A 14926-nucleotide genomic window follows, 5' to 3' on the forward strand; every position below is an offset into this window, starting at 1 on the left:
TTTATAACCTACATCAGTTTGGTAAATTGTATCTTACGACAAAGTTTGAAACATTTATCTTTTTCTCCCTACCAGATCCCACCAGAATTCTGAAACTTTTTCTTAATGTTTATTTATTCTGAGAGAGAGAGAGCGTGAGCACAAGCAGGGGAGGGGCAGAGAGAGAGGAGGACAGAGAATCCCAAGCAGGCTCCGCACTGTCAGCGCAGAGCCTGACATGGGGCTTGGTCCCACAAACCATGAAATCATGACCTGAACAGAAATCTAGTGTCAGATACTTAACCAACTGAGCCACCCAGACGTCCCAGAATTCTGAAACTCTTATTAAATATCTTATTATTCATGACAATGTATATATTAGCTTAAGTTCAATAAGAATCTATACTTCTTGTAACAGGATACCCAATACACCCAACCCCTGCTTCTTTGATCCACAGTTGATAAAAGGAGATATATTTCGACATTATGAAGGCTTCTATTGCTTCTTAATTGCTTCTGTTCAAAATAACCATGCTTTAGGGGTGCCTGGGTGGCTCAGTCAGTTGAGCATCCGCTCTTGATTTGGGCTCAGGTTATGATCCCAACATCATGGGATCCAGCCCCACGTTAGGCTCCATGCTGACAGTGCAGAACCTGCTTAGGATTCTCTCTCTCCCTCTCTCTCTGCCCCTCCCCTGATCATGTTTATTGATAAACTGATGTGAGTTTTCTTTTTATTTCCTTAGATCTACTCTATTTCACTTTAGATACTTAATATTCTTAACAATTTACTAGTTATCTATATTAATATGCACAATGTCCATGAGATTTTCAGACATTATAATTGGTAATTGCCCTCTTATGCTCATCACCTCGGTAAGAAAGGTCCACTTTATTAGGCTGGTGGTTTTGGAATCCAGAACTTCTACAACCACCAAGATTATGGCCACTCAATGGGTTGATTCATCTGACCTCCAGGTGGTTAATAAAGTTCCCAGATGAGGAAACTGCCTAAACCATTTCCTGACTGCTATTTTGTTACTCAAATGTGGCCTAACCCTAATGACAGTGACCCCTTGAAGCAAATATCAGAGACTTAAAATATCCTCTGATGTGGGACATGATTTGCTAGGACTGGTCCATCTCAATGACATGGGACTAAGCAAATCTACTTTCACCCATTACAGTGGCTGCCTAAGAGAGATTTCAGGAATGGGTTCCCTCCACCCTTAAGTCTATGCAGGTGGTGCTGAATGGGCGTTAGCTCCACAGCTGGAGGGCCCCAGCTTCCCAAGTCTTCCTGAAAGAATGTTAGTGTGCACACATTCTGCAGAGCAGCTCAAGGTTGCCTTGGATCTAGAAGACAGCAAGGGTCTGGAGAGGTCAGGTCACAGAAGCAAGTTCTTGGGGAACAAGGTCTATGCCTAACTGCAAGCTGTAGGGAACACAAATGTGCATATTCCCCTTGAAGGCAGGGCTGGAGGATGCCTTACTTCTAGCCACTGGCTGGCTGTGGAACCCTCCAATAAGTCTAACTGGTGAATGACTGTTGCCAATTTTTAGGTGCTGCCTGAAGAGTGACTTTTAGCAGGGCTGGGCTCCCTCCACCTGGAGACTAGACAGGTGGTTGCGGCCAGGCCCTACCTCCCCAGACCTTCAGGACACTGATGAACCAAGACTTGCTGAAGGGGTGTTTATTGTGCATATGTATGCAGTGTAGACAGGATTGCCCAGGATCTGGAGTAGAGCAAGGGTGTGGAGAGGCCTGGCATGGGATCCAGCTTTGGTGGACAAAACCTACGCCTAAATCACAAACTATGCAGACGTTTGTATTCTCCACATCACAAACGCGCGCGCGCGCACTCACACACACACACACACACACACACACACACACACACACAGCTGGAAAATACTAGCCTGCTTTTCTGGGGCAGAGCAAGGGCAGCTGAAATTTTCAATAAAAGACTCCTTGGGAGCCCCCTACTGCCATAGAAACCCTAGACCTGATAGGACAGCACGTCCAAATGGGGACTGACTGCTGCCAATTTGAAACACGGGCTCTTGGGGGGAGGGATTTTTCCAGGAGGAGGTGGGCTCACTCCCCTCTCAAGTCTCTACTCCTGGCTGAATGTTTTGTGCTTGTTGTTATTTTGGTTTTTGTTAGCAGCCATCCTAATGGGCTATGGTAATATCTCATTGTAATGTTGAGTTGCATTTCTCTAGTGATCTGTGATGAAGAGCATCTTCTCATATGCTTGTTGGCCTTTTGTGTATCTTGTTTGGAGATGTGTCTATTCTAGTCCTTTGTCCATGCTTATTTGGGTTTTTGTGGTTGTCATTACGTTGTAGTTCTTTGCATATTCTGGATAGTAACCCCTTATCAGACACATAATTTGCAAATATTTGTCCCACCCAAAGGGTGTCTTTTCACCCTGCTTATGGTTTCCTTTGATGTGCCAAAGTTTGAATAAATCCACTTATGTATATTTCCTTTAGTTGCAGTGGTTTTGGTGTCATATGCAGGAAGTCAGTGACAAATCCAAAGTCATGAAGATTTCCCCCTGTGTTTTCGTTCAGTTTGATAATATAGGTCTTACGCTTAGGTCTTTAATGCATTTACAGTTAATTTTTGTATATGGTGAAGGATCCAGTTTCATTCTCTTGCATTGTAGATATCCATTTTTCCCAGCTCCAGGAGTCTGGCATTTTTGAGGATGAGGGAGGAAGCCAGTGTGCCTGGGATTTGGCAAAAGGGGTGAGTGGTGGAAGGGGAGATTGGAGATGCAGGCAAAGCCAGGATCATAAAAAATCTCTGTAACACCTGCAGGGAGTCTCCATTTCATACTTGGGGAAGCCACTGGAGAGTGATATAAACAGAATCACATGTTTGAATGATCACTGTTTTCCTCAAAAAGTTAAACATAGAGTGGTCATACGACTGAGCAATTCCACTGCTAGGCAGATATCCTGGATAACTGAAAATAGGCACATTCATACAAAAACTTGTACATAAGTATTGATGGCAGTACTACAATGCAAAATGGGTCAAAAACCCAAATGGCCATATTTTGATGAATAGATACATCACATATTGTTCATCCAGAAATGAAATATGTATTCTTCAGTGAAGTGGAATGAGCTACTGTTCCATGCTCCAACATATATGAACCTTGAAAACAGATGTTAATTGAAAGAAGCCAGCCACAAAGACCACATACTATATGACTCCTTTTTATGAAATCTCCAGAATAGGCAAATCTATGGAGACAGAAAGTAGATCAGTGGTTGAGAGAGGGCGCAGGGAGAGGAAAATACAACTAACTGCTAATAGGGAGGGGATTTTTTTTCAGGATGACGGAGACGTTCTGGAATTCGGTAGTGGTGATGACTGTACAGCATTGTGAATATGCTGGAAACCACTGAACTGCACATTTTTAAATGGTGGATTTTGTTATGTGAGGTATATTTCAATGGGAAAAGATGCCATTAGATATATAGTTGAAAATTCACGGTGGGCGTTGAGTAGCAAATGGATTGTGTTGGGCAGGAACAGTGGAGGCCGTTAGGCAAAGGACCTGAAGGCAGGAAGTCTGACCAAATTCACACACTGAGAACTGGTTAGATGTTTGATTCCAAATCCCATGTTCTTACCTCTATGCTGTATAGGTTGACATAAGGAAAGGGCCTTGAATTAAGCCACTTAGGTGCCCTTTCATGCCATCTATCTCCAGAAGTACTCACACCATGTTTCCTGAGGCCATTTCTCTGTTGAGCCTTCAAGCACTAGAGCTGCTGTTTGGATGTAATTGTGACAGACTGAGGAAATCTCCTTTCCTTCTTCAAATCAGAACAATCAGCATGAAGATCTACTGATCAGAGATGAGATAGATCAGGGGCAGTAAAGAGTTCTGGCACCATAAGTTGAGATTCCTCTTAGGAGAAGAACTTTCTTGCACGCTCATGGCAAGAAAAGTGTTTCAGTTTTACAGAAGGATTACAGAGGACTTCTTTCTTGAAATAATGGGGATTTTGTTCTCCTGGATTTGTTCAAGGATCTCGACCTAAATGTTAAAAAAAAAAAAATTATCTAGGGTGGGGCGCTTAAGGGATTTTTATTCATAAAGTGCTATTTTAATGTCCTTTTCTTTGGTGGGAGAAAAATAGTTTGTTAGGGGTGGAGGATAGAGAATATCCAATAAAAATGGGATACATGAGAATCTCATGGTAGATGTGCTGAGTGCTAGAGTGTGGAAAAAACAACTTGGTTTCCAAGGTTGTTGTTTTTTTTTTCCCTGCAAGGGAACTCAAGTTTAGAATAGAATAGAATAATGGAGAAAACATTGTAATAGTGTGCCCTTGTAATCTTTCCCAGTATCCAGGCTGCAAAAAAACAAAGATGAGGACCAGAAAGAGGCCTGGTCAGCCTCCTCACATAGAGGTCCCATGCACCAGGCACAGGCCATCATCCTTAACACCATGTCCTCACCTTTTCTAGTTTTCAAAATGTTATTGCCCACTGGCCCCAAAGGCAAAGAACTTGCATTATATGCTATGCCCCTTCCTTTCCCCCACCAAAGTCGATATGCAGTCCACCCATGTCAGGAAACTAGTGCCCCTACAGGTGTCCACAGTGACAGAAGAAACTATTGAACAAGGAGAAACCTGGGAATCGAATATAATACTCAGAGCCAGGCATGGCTGCATTCACTCCATCATACTTAACTTTTAAATTTCTTTTTAATCAATTAGAGTTTTGCCTCAATAATGGGTGTGTGTGCTTGTACATCCATGTGTCTGTGTGTGTGTGTCCAGTCCATCCTGTGCATTCACAACACTGCATGAGGAAATTCTTGGCAAGTCCAAAGTGCTATGCAAACTAACAAATTTATTATGATTATCCCAATCTTACAAATCCAATGTCAGCTTGAGAGTTACTTCTCAGGTCAATAATACCTTTAAGAAAGTCATGCTTGCCTTCCATTATTCTAAGACATAAGAGACCATTCAATTCTTATTTTCTCAAATGTGAAAAACAAACTCATTTGCAAAGATTTCCAGTGTGAAATTGTTTCCAGGATTGTATGTGTCACTCCCTAGACACCAAGGAGAGATTCCCTTTAAATAGTTTTATGCCCTACTCATGAAGCATTTTCATTACTTGGGCCACTAAGTCCAACTGGATACCTCTGCCAGAATTTGAGAAGGGTATGAGCCCTGGAATAGGCGTGCAGGGTGGGGATACTGGCTTCTACCCAGTCATGGCTAGCACGATGACCTCTGAATTCCTCTCAAGCAACAGTTCTCCACATGACCTCCTTGCTCCTTCCCTGTTCCTTTGTATAGGCAATTTCCCCAGTCGTCCAGAGGCCAATGTGGAAGCCATTTTCAGTCCTCAGGTCTTATACCCCCTCTATAGGATCAGACATCAAATGCTTCAGTCATTCCCGAGAACATCTTTTGTATTAGTTCTTTCTAACTGTCATGACCCTAGTTCTCCGCTGGCATCTTCTGGCATGACAGCTTTAATCTAAATGCTCAAAGTGGAAGACTTCTCAAAACCTGCTGCTCACCTCAGTTCCCAGTTTTGTCTTCTGCTGCATCCACACACTGTAACCTTCTGCCCAACCACGCATGTCCTCCCATGGGTGTGCTCTGTACTACTTTCCTGTTATGACTGTACAAGTTACCAAAACTTAGGAACCTAAATGGTACAAATTGATTATCTCCCAGTTCTAGAGGTCAGAAGCCTGATGGGGTCTTACCGGACTAAAATCAAGGTGTCTCCAGGGTTGAGTTCCTTCCGGAGGCTCTAAGGGAGAATTGCCTTGATTTTTCCAGCTCCCATAGGCTGGAAGGCCCTCTCTTTGGCTCACAACCCCTCCTCCATCTCAAAGCCAGCAATGCTGCACCAATCCTTCTCATGCCTGGTCTCCCTTTTCCATGTTCAGGGACTTTTGTGATTCCCATTGGGCACACCTGGATAATTCAGACTGGTCTCACTATTTTTTTTTAAGTTTATTTATTTGTTTTTAGAGAGAGCGAGCATGTGCACATGTGGCAGAGAGAGGTAGGGACAGAGAGAATCTCAAGAAAGCTCTGCACCATCAGCACCACCAGCACGGAGCCTGATGCTAGGCTCAAACCCACAAACTGCGAGATCACGACCTGAGCTGAAATAAAGAGTAGGAAGCTTATCCGACTGAGCCACCCAGGGTGTCCCTATTTACTTGTCAGATGACAAGTAACCTTAATTCCCCTTTCCATGTAGACTAACTTATTCACAAGTTCTGGGAATTGGACATAGATGTCTTCCGGGGAATGTTATTCTGCCTCCCACATGCTGTATCCCATCCTCTGTCCCCACATTATCAGAACTGCTTTTAATTATCTATGCCTCATTTCCCAATTTTTCCAGCAACAATCAATTGAAGATGGTATCAAAAAAAAAAAAACAAACAAACAAACAAAAAAAAACACCTCATGTTTAAGTGAGATAAGACTACAAACTGCACCAACATCATTAAAATGCAAATCCTTAGACCTCATTAGACCTGATGAATCAGAAACTGTGGGGTTGAGGCTCAGCAATCTGATTTAATGTCCTCCAGGTGATTCTGAGGCATGGCAAAGTTTGAGAACTACCCCTACCAAAGTTTAAGCCCACTTTAACAAATTAACAGTCTGCTTGTCTGCGGTGTCAAATGCGGCATCTCTTGGCCTCCAAATATGGGGCCATGTTCAGGTGGAAGCCAGTGGCTTGGGAGGTGAATGAATTCACCTGAGCCAAACTAAGGAGATACGAGTTTATGGAATACACCGCAGGGGGGCGTCGCAGGACAGTAGCGAAGAAGCAATTTGCAAGGAGGCATTGGTACGAAGCTGCTTTTAAGAAGGGAAAGTGAGGAGGTATGATGACATATGGAATTTTCCCTTCTTTGGTAAGTGTGCCTAGTTGTAAGTAACCCATTGGTCGGTTAAAGCCTATGGATATTTCGGGGTGGGTTGCCTCATGGGCCGGTTTGTATTCAGCCAGGTGGTCACCATGGCCTTTTCTGCATTCCATTGCTCAAGTCTGTTTGCCTAAAAGCGACCTCTACATTGGCCACCTATGCTAGTAAGGTCTAGAATAGCCCGGGCTATAGATGCTCATTCCAAGCCTATCTCCCTTGCTCAGTCTGTTTCCCCCGCAATTTACAGCGTTGTTAAAAGCTCAGCGATGCACATATTTGGCACCAGTGCCCTTACAGGAACACCCTTAGGACATTAGCATAAGATGAGCATCTGAAAGTAAAGTTTATTCATTAAACACACTAAGTAGGCGGTAGCACCTACTGATAGATGACATCAGAACGATAGCCTAAGAAGGCTGTTTCTCAAAAGGAGGGTTACATTTTGCATACCGTGCTTTCGGGGGAGTACAGGGTGAGCCGGCACCTCTCAATACATACTTGTTACTCTTCTGAATTTTCAGGTCATTACATTAGTAGTGGGATCGTGCATTTTGGTGCAGAAAAAGTACCGCCAAGTGCCAATTTTCTCCAAATTAAACCTCAATGACACAAGTAAAGTGGTTAAACTAAGGGAGGGCGAGGCGGGAGATGCAGCAGGTAACCTGGCTGGGACTACTTTCTTTTGCCAAGGTCGGGCTGTACTCTTTCCTTCCCTCACTCCCTCTAAGCTCCTGGGGCCTCCTCTTTGGGTTTTCTTTTCCCGGGCCTCCTCTTCCTCGGGTCCCTCGGTCAGACGGCTCGGCCCTTCAACATCAGAAGTGGCCACCGCGCCGGCTCGGAGAGAAGGCGAACACACAGCGCGGGACGCGCGCGCTCTCAGAGGCGGCGGAGAAGCCGGGACCCAGGAAGGTTGCCCCCACGCGGCGCTCGGACGCAAACCCGCCGCCGAGGCCCCGACACCGCCTCCACCCGGACTCACACCCGCGGCCACGCCCCCTGCTGCCGCGCGTAGATAAACGCTGGGCGACTGCGGCGCTGCCGCAGGCGTGCGGCGTGCAACTCGCAACCAATGAGGTGCCAGGAACCAAAAGCAGTGACCAATGAGACGCTGGGAGGGCCCAGGTGGCCGACCAATCGCGACGCTGCGCACCCGGATGTGCTTGCCAGTTCTGAAGCCCATCTGTGGGCAAGTGTGAGGGGCTCCGCACGTGGGGTTGGGGCTGGCAGCCGGCAGGAGGGCTGAGCGTGTGTTTGGTTCAGTGTGTCGTGCGTGCGGGTGGTGTGTAAGCGTCGTCTCCTTGGGGTTTGAGCGGGGGAGAAATCAATGTGGTCATTAGTCGTGGAAAGAATTCCACCGAGGGTGCCGGGACCAGCGCGTGTGGAAGCCCATCCGATGGTACCTCACAGGGACTAGGAGAGACGAGCCTGGTCGGACAGTGAGAATATGAACCTCTTACCTAAGAGCTCCAAGGCGTTTGGCTCCGTGGACTATTGGGAGAAGTTCTTCCAGCAGCGAGGAAAGAAAGCTTTCGAGTGGTACGGAACCTACCTGGAACTGTGCGGCGTGCCGCACAAATACATCAAACCCAGGGAAAAGGTACGCGCGGCCTGGCGGTCCTGAGTGTGTGCTCGGGAACGTGGCAGATGATAACTTTACTCCTGGTGGATAGAGACAGGCGTGAGGGCCCTAATTGGGCCCATGTTTTGAGGCTTCTCCGCGTCATTCCGGCCCAAAGTAGGCAATTTAAAAATGTTCTTGTAAAGGCTTTCGGATAACAGACATGCGGCGCCCAGCTCACCGCTGAACTAATAGCCTCATTGGGACAGTGACTTCGTTAGTTGGGCAACCTAGGTATGGCCTCCTAGAGAGACCCTGTGCTTTTCTGGCACCGTCCATCCGTGTAGAGCAGACAGTACTTGTGGCTTTACTGACACAGGAATCTGTTAGCCAAATCGTTGTTGTGGGCACACTGAATTTCAGGCACTGTGCTCAGCAAGGTGAGCAACAAGAGCAGCAAGGCGTAAACCTTGGGCACGTTCCGGAAGTGACAAGTGGTAAATGCAACGACGGGGTAGACAGAGATGGAATTGTACTGGAGGTAGGAAAAAAGGAAGGGAGCAAACTAACCTTCGTGGAGGATGCTTTACGTGCCAGACATGCTGGGTGCTGCGTGTGTGTGTGTGTGTGTGTGTGTGTGTGTGTGTGTCTGTCTGTTCAGGAGTTGGATTCTCATAATAAACTCTGTCAGGTTCATTCATTGTAGGACATGTAAACTGGGGCTCTGAGATCCAGTTTCTTGCCCAAGGTCATACATATAGTATGTGGTCACATGGGAGTTTAAACTCAGGCCCATCTAGTCCCAGCGCATGCACTTCTCACCAAACTTTTCCAGAGATGGTGACATTGGGACAGAGTTTTGAAGGATCAGTGGGCTTCAAGAGGCTGATCACCGTGGCCCTTCACCGAGGTCAGCAGTACGAAGGCATGGACAGCATCCAGGCCGAGCTGTCAGCCAGAGTCCTGGAGCTGGCCCCTGCCGGGATGCCCACCCAGCAGCAGGTAACAGAGCTTCGGCAGCAGCATACACGGATCTCTAGACAAGTCGTATTAGCAGCCAGGAAGGCGGAGGGTGTCTTGGAAGGAGCTAGGACCAGTGTCTGTGCCCCTGTCTATTCCTGGAGGGCATGTCAACAGCTGCGAGCTAAGTGGGCAGAGCTTATGTTCTCTTGCCCCGGGCAGTGAGAGGAAGGTGAGCGGTGGCTTTTCTTGAGACCATTGAGACCCAGGGTAGCATCTGTGTGTGTGGGGCCTCGAGACTCCTCATAGATGGCACAGAGGAAATGCTGTCCACCTTGCAGGCTCCAGCTCTTTCTACTGTGGATTGTACAGACTGTGTTTCTCTTTTCCCTCTTTGTGTAGGCCTTGACCACTCCTTGACCATTTTGCTTTTTAGAATCATCGAGTGTAGAATGGAAAAGAGCCAAAACAGCTCAGGTTCTTTTTTAGGACATTACCATTGCTGGCCTGGTATTTTACTGGTAAGGAAACTGAAAGTTTTTGCCAAAAGAGTGATGTGTTGTCCATTGACACTGTCTGTCTTGTTCCATCCTGCTCAGAAGGGGAGTTGACAGGTGACTTTTTTGTAGGCACTTTATAGTAAGGAATTTATCCTTCCTGATAGGAAAGCCAAGGTGCCTGGAGGCTCATTGCAGTAGTGACAGATCTGAAAAGATGAACCTAGACCCCTGGTTCTCGCCTGTGCTTCTGCTCACTAGGCTGACTTGTGTTTACAGATGAATGTGTGTTTGATTCTTCCTGGCAGACTTTGCTGAGACTTTGCTGTTGGTCCATCAGAGATGCAGATCCTGTAGGGAAGTTCATTTGTGACCTTCTCTCCAGGACCTGCATCTCTGCGATATAAGGGGTCCCTGGTGATTGGTAAATACTCTTGAAAGGCTTTACAAAAAAATGGATGTGAGGGATGCCTGGCTGGCTCAGTGGAATGTGCGGCTCGTGATACCCGGTTTGTGGTTGAAGCCCTACTTTGGGTGTAGGGATTAGTTAAAAATAAAGTCTTTAAAAAAAAGAAATAGATGTGAAGATTGGGAAGGGAAATGGAAAAGTCTATGGGGAAAATGTATTTTTCTCCCAATTTTTTTCTCCTGTTTAGAAAAATGAGAAAAAAGATGAGAATAATTGGGGGGAGAAATCTGTCCACACTTGGAATGGTTGCTTCCCTCTGGATATGTTATTTTTTTCCCTGTTCAGATTCCTTCTTCATAGTTATAGTCCCCTCCTGCGTATTACCTCTAGCTTTTAAGGAAAGTCCTTTTAGGAATTGAGAAATTCATGTTTTTCTTAGGGAGAACCAGTTGCATTTCACTAATGGTTTGGGGGATCTTTATATGTTCACCTCGTTTTCAGAAAAAGTAAATTAAACGTTTTGTGATCTATGGAACGGTTCCAGGAGGTTCTTTAATAGAATGGCAAATCTTTGACGTTTTTGCTGGCCAGAACCCTGGTATCGGGACCCTCAGTTAGAAAAGGATTATAGTTTCTCATATGCCACTGCCTCCGACAGTAGGGGCGTGTGAGGTTACAGACGTCATCAGCGTCAACTGTCTTGTGGTCTGAGAACAGTGAGTACAGACCAGCAAAGGCACATACATTCTTATCTTTCTTCTTTCCAACCATCTTCTAAGTTCATAAGTGTCCAGTTACTTTCCCCTCAAATTGTAATCTGGAAAAGGCTGCATGTGTTGATGTCTAAATTTTTTTTGTTCGTTTATTTAAAAAGGCGATGAAATATATTCAATGAGATAGGTGAAGTACACGGATTTTAAGTATTTCAGTTTGGTGAGTGTTTGCATATGTATCTACTCCTGTAACCAGGTAGAACACTTAAGAATCATGACTCCAGAAATACCTTTGTACTAGGAGAATTTCCGGCTTTCGGTAATGCATTATTTGAGCACCCGATGCAATTCTTTCTTGAATTTTTACTTAAACAACAACAAAAAAAAACCTTATTGCAGGTAGTATAATCATAGCTGTACTACTAGTAACAGGTTTGGATCTGACCACAGTAGCAAAAATGTTCATGTTCCTGTCTAGATTGTCACTGTCTTCACCCAGAGTCCTGAGTATGTCTTATTGAAACACCCTGTACTTTTGGCCCGTCTTGGTGTTGATGTGTGTCCCTAGAGTGTAAGTTCTTATGTTTAATCCTCAGACATTAATCTATGTTTAACATCTCCTTTTGGTGATTCTTTCTTGTTTCTTGTCTACTTCTATCCCCCTGTGTTTTCTGTGGTTTCTCTGTACTTAGGACTAGGATGTGGGCCTTTGTTTTCCTGTGATTTCTGGAACGTGGATTTATTGCCCTCACTTGGTTGATGTGTCTGAGAGGGCAGTTGTGGCCTTTGAGTTGAAAGCTGGGCAGAGGGCATTGCATCTACACTGCCTTGTGATCATGAGCAAGATGTTGGCTGTTGTCCCTCCCAATTCCTAGGGGGAGTCTAATGCTCATGGTGGGGACTCTTGGTATGATGTCAGCTGAGTGCCTTGGGACTTTAAGGGTCCCCAAAGAACCATGTGCTGGTTCCTCTTCTGGATCTAGTAAAGGAAGGATTGTGAGGCCAGGGTTGAGTTTTCAGATGTAGATGTCAGATTGGCTCCTGCGTTTTTGGGATGAGACGGAGAAGCTAGGCCTATAAATCTTGTATCCTCTGGGCAGAGCCAGTGATCCGACTCCCCCTGCCCTCTTTACTCTCCCCGAGGCTGGTACAAACTGTTCATGAGAAGATAGTAAAATGATGCTTTCTTCCTTTATTGCAGAGACCCCACTGGCATTGTTGGTGGTAGGCCTGGGCGGGGGCAGCCTCCCCCTGTTTGTCCACGATCATTTCCCGAAGTCCTGCATTGATGCTGTGGAGATCGACCCCTCCATGTTGGAAGTGGCCACCCAATGGTTTGGCTTCTCCCAGAGCGACCGGATGAAGGTCCACATTGCAGATGGCCTGGACTATATTACCAGCCTGGCAGGAAGAGAAGGTACTGCAATTGGAGAATTCGGAGGGATGTTGAGGGAAGAGTAATCCAAGCTTGGCAGACCTGCAAGGGCTTCTAGAATTCCTCTGTAAGAGAGCAGTGTTAGGATCGTCCCAGTCTTTCACCTGTTCATTTCTTCATTCATTGGTTGACATGTTGATTCAGTAAATATAGAGTGCTAGCCATATGCTCAGCACTGTGCTAGGAGAACTCACTTCTGGGACGCCTGGGTGGCTCAGTTGGTTAAGCGTCTGACTCTTGATTTCGGCTCAGGTCATGATGTCATGGTTGTGAGATCGAGCCCGACATTGAGCTCTACGCCAGGCGTGGAGCTTACTTAAGATTCTCTATCTCCCTTTCTCCCTCCCCTACTCTCTCTCTCTTGCCCTAATAAATAAATAAATAATAAAAACAACAACAGTGAAAAACCCCACACCGTTTCTGCCCTTGTGGCACTAACAGATCAGTGGGCTTCTCTCCTGATTCTCTTCTGACCCTGTGTCCTTGCCACTTCCTCACCTTCCCATGGAACCTAACGTCTGTCGTCAGGTGAGCAGAAGGGGGAAAAGATTTGGGGTGTGGTGTGTGTCAGGAGGTGTTTTGTAAATCTTTCAGCTGGAGGTGAAGCCAGAGATAGCGTTCGTGTAGCCCGGTGACTGTAAACCTGCGGGGCGCTGGGCAGTGGCTGCAGAGACGGGTGTTTGGTGGTTGTAACCACTGGGTAGGGCTGCTCCGGGCAGCGCATGAGTAGAGCCTGAAGATGCTGCTAAACATCCTGCAGCGCCCAGGACGGCCACCCACGACAAAGAATCGTCTGGCCCCAGATGGCAGTCGTGCTCAGGATGTGAAACCCTGATATAGATGCTACTCGGCAGGGATTCTGATGGAGTGAAGGCTCCATTTTGCTCTAATGATTCATATCCCAGACGGAGGACAAAAGGCATGTTAATGTTCTGCAGTCGCTCCTCTGGTCCTTCTGCCACTTTACATGTAGGCTCCCGTGACTGGTGCTTTCTGGAGTGTGTGTCCCTCAGGGAGAAGTCAGTCAGGCTGGTCCAGGCTTAAGGGAACCTGGGGAGCTTAGGCCACCCACCCTTCCTGGTCTGCCCGTTCCATACCTGATACTCTGGCTCTCGCTGGATTAGAGTAGCTCCCAGGAGGGTGTGGCAAATCAGGATGCCGGGGGTGAGTCCTTTGGTGCTGGGTGGACAGATGGTGCGTTCACGGTCATTGCAAACTGAACTAAACTATATCAGAGTTTCACAGGTTACCTGTCTGAGTCTGGGGCCAGTGTGGGGGCCCAGGCCCAACCTAGCCAATACATGGGAAACCCTTAAAACCATGCTAGGCTCCTGGCAGGCACTTCGTGCGTGATGTGTTGCCATTGTGATTGCCTGTCGGTCAGTGTTGAACAGCCTGGCGATCATGTCTAACAGCCACCTTCCAGATTGTTGGAGGGCTCAGTGCTACAAATGTGGGCAATGGTCGTCCTTGGACTTTGATGAGCCAACATGTCTAAGAAACCAAAATGAGATCTGTGTTGTAGATACTAACAGGGTTGCGGGAGTCCTAAGTCAAGATTTATTTTATTAATTTAATTTTATTTTTTTAATATTTTTATTTATTTTAGAGAGAGGGAAAGAGAGACATAGGGGCAGAGAGAGAGGGACACATAGAATCCAAAGCAGGCTTCAGGCTCTGAGCTGTTAGCACAGAGCCCAATGCAGGGCTTGAACTCATGAACCACGAGATCATGACCTGAGCCGCAGTCAGACGCTTAACCGACTGAGCCACCCAGGTGCCCATTACGTCATGATTTATTACTTATTGAATAATCATTATCATAGTCTCAAAGTTTGCTAAAAATCAGTCAGTAGCATTGCAGGCTTATTCCTTGTAAAAACCATTTTCTTCATAGCAAGGAGTACATCTGATTCATCATCAGTACTTTCTCACCCATTTAGCAAAATCTTTCTTTCTTGAATGTTTTTAGAATTACCTGGAGGTTGAAGAAAAACACCAAAAGCTTCCCATCTCCCCTCACACCTGTTTCATCCCACTCCAGGGTTTTGACTCAATTGGTCAGGAATGGAGCCCAGGTTCTCAAAGTATTTAGGATGTTCCCAGGGTGAATCTAATGTTCTGTTGGGATTGAAAATTCCTATATAGATAAACTCTCAACCAAGTAGCAATCATGCTAGGATGGGTCCCGTTAATTTATTTGGAAGCCTTTGGTAAGTGCTTTCAAATGTGGAAGTAGATGAGATGAATGCCCCCTCAGGTGGGGTGCTCACAGTAAAACCCTGACTGACAATGACTCCCCTGACAGTGACATCAGTGCCCTTACAGGCGAACCACAGCCTCCACATCATCCTAACTGAGCCGCTGCGGCCCCCACAGGTCACAGGGGAGATGCGGTGTAAGTGGTGTCAGGCAGAGCCTT

The 14926-nt window shown here is 46.2% G+C and overlaps 1 protein-coding gene across 2 annotated transcripts in view; it reads left to right on the top strand.

Moving 5' to 3' along the window:
• The first annotated feature begins 8110 nt into the window (after nt 1-8110).
• Nucleotides 8111-14926, top strand: part of VAMP4 (vesicle associated membrane protein 4) — a 44543-nt gene continuing 37727 nt past the window's right edge. The window contains exons 1-2 of one of the 2 annotated variants that reach the window (XM_045452934.1): nt 8111-9492; nt 12271-12486. The gene's annotated coding sequence lies outside the window, so the exon portion shown is untranslated. The remainder of the gene's footprint in view (nt 9493-12270; nt 12487-14926) is intronic. The other variant, XM_045452933.1, reaches the window with a different exon arrangement.

This window comes from Leopardus geoffroyi, chromosome C3 (assembly GCF_018350155.1).
Source record: "Leopardus geoffroyi isolate Oge1 chromosome C3, O.geoffroyi_Oge1_pat1.0, whole genome shotgun sequence".
In the NCBI taxonomy this organism is placed as follows: domain Eukaryota; kingdom Metazoa; phylum Chordata; class Mammalia; order Carnivora; family Felidae; genus Leopardus; species Leopardus geoffroyi.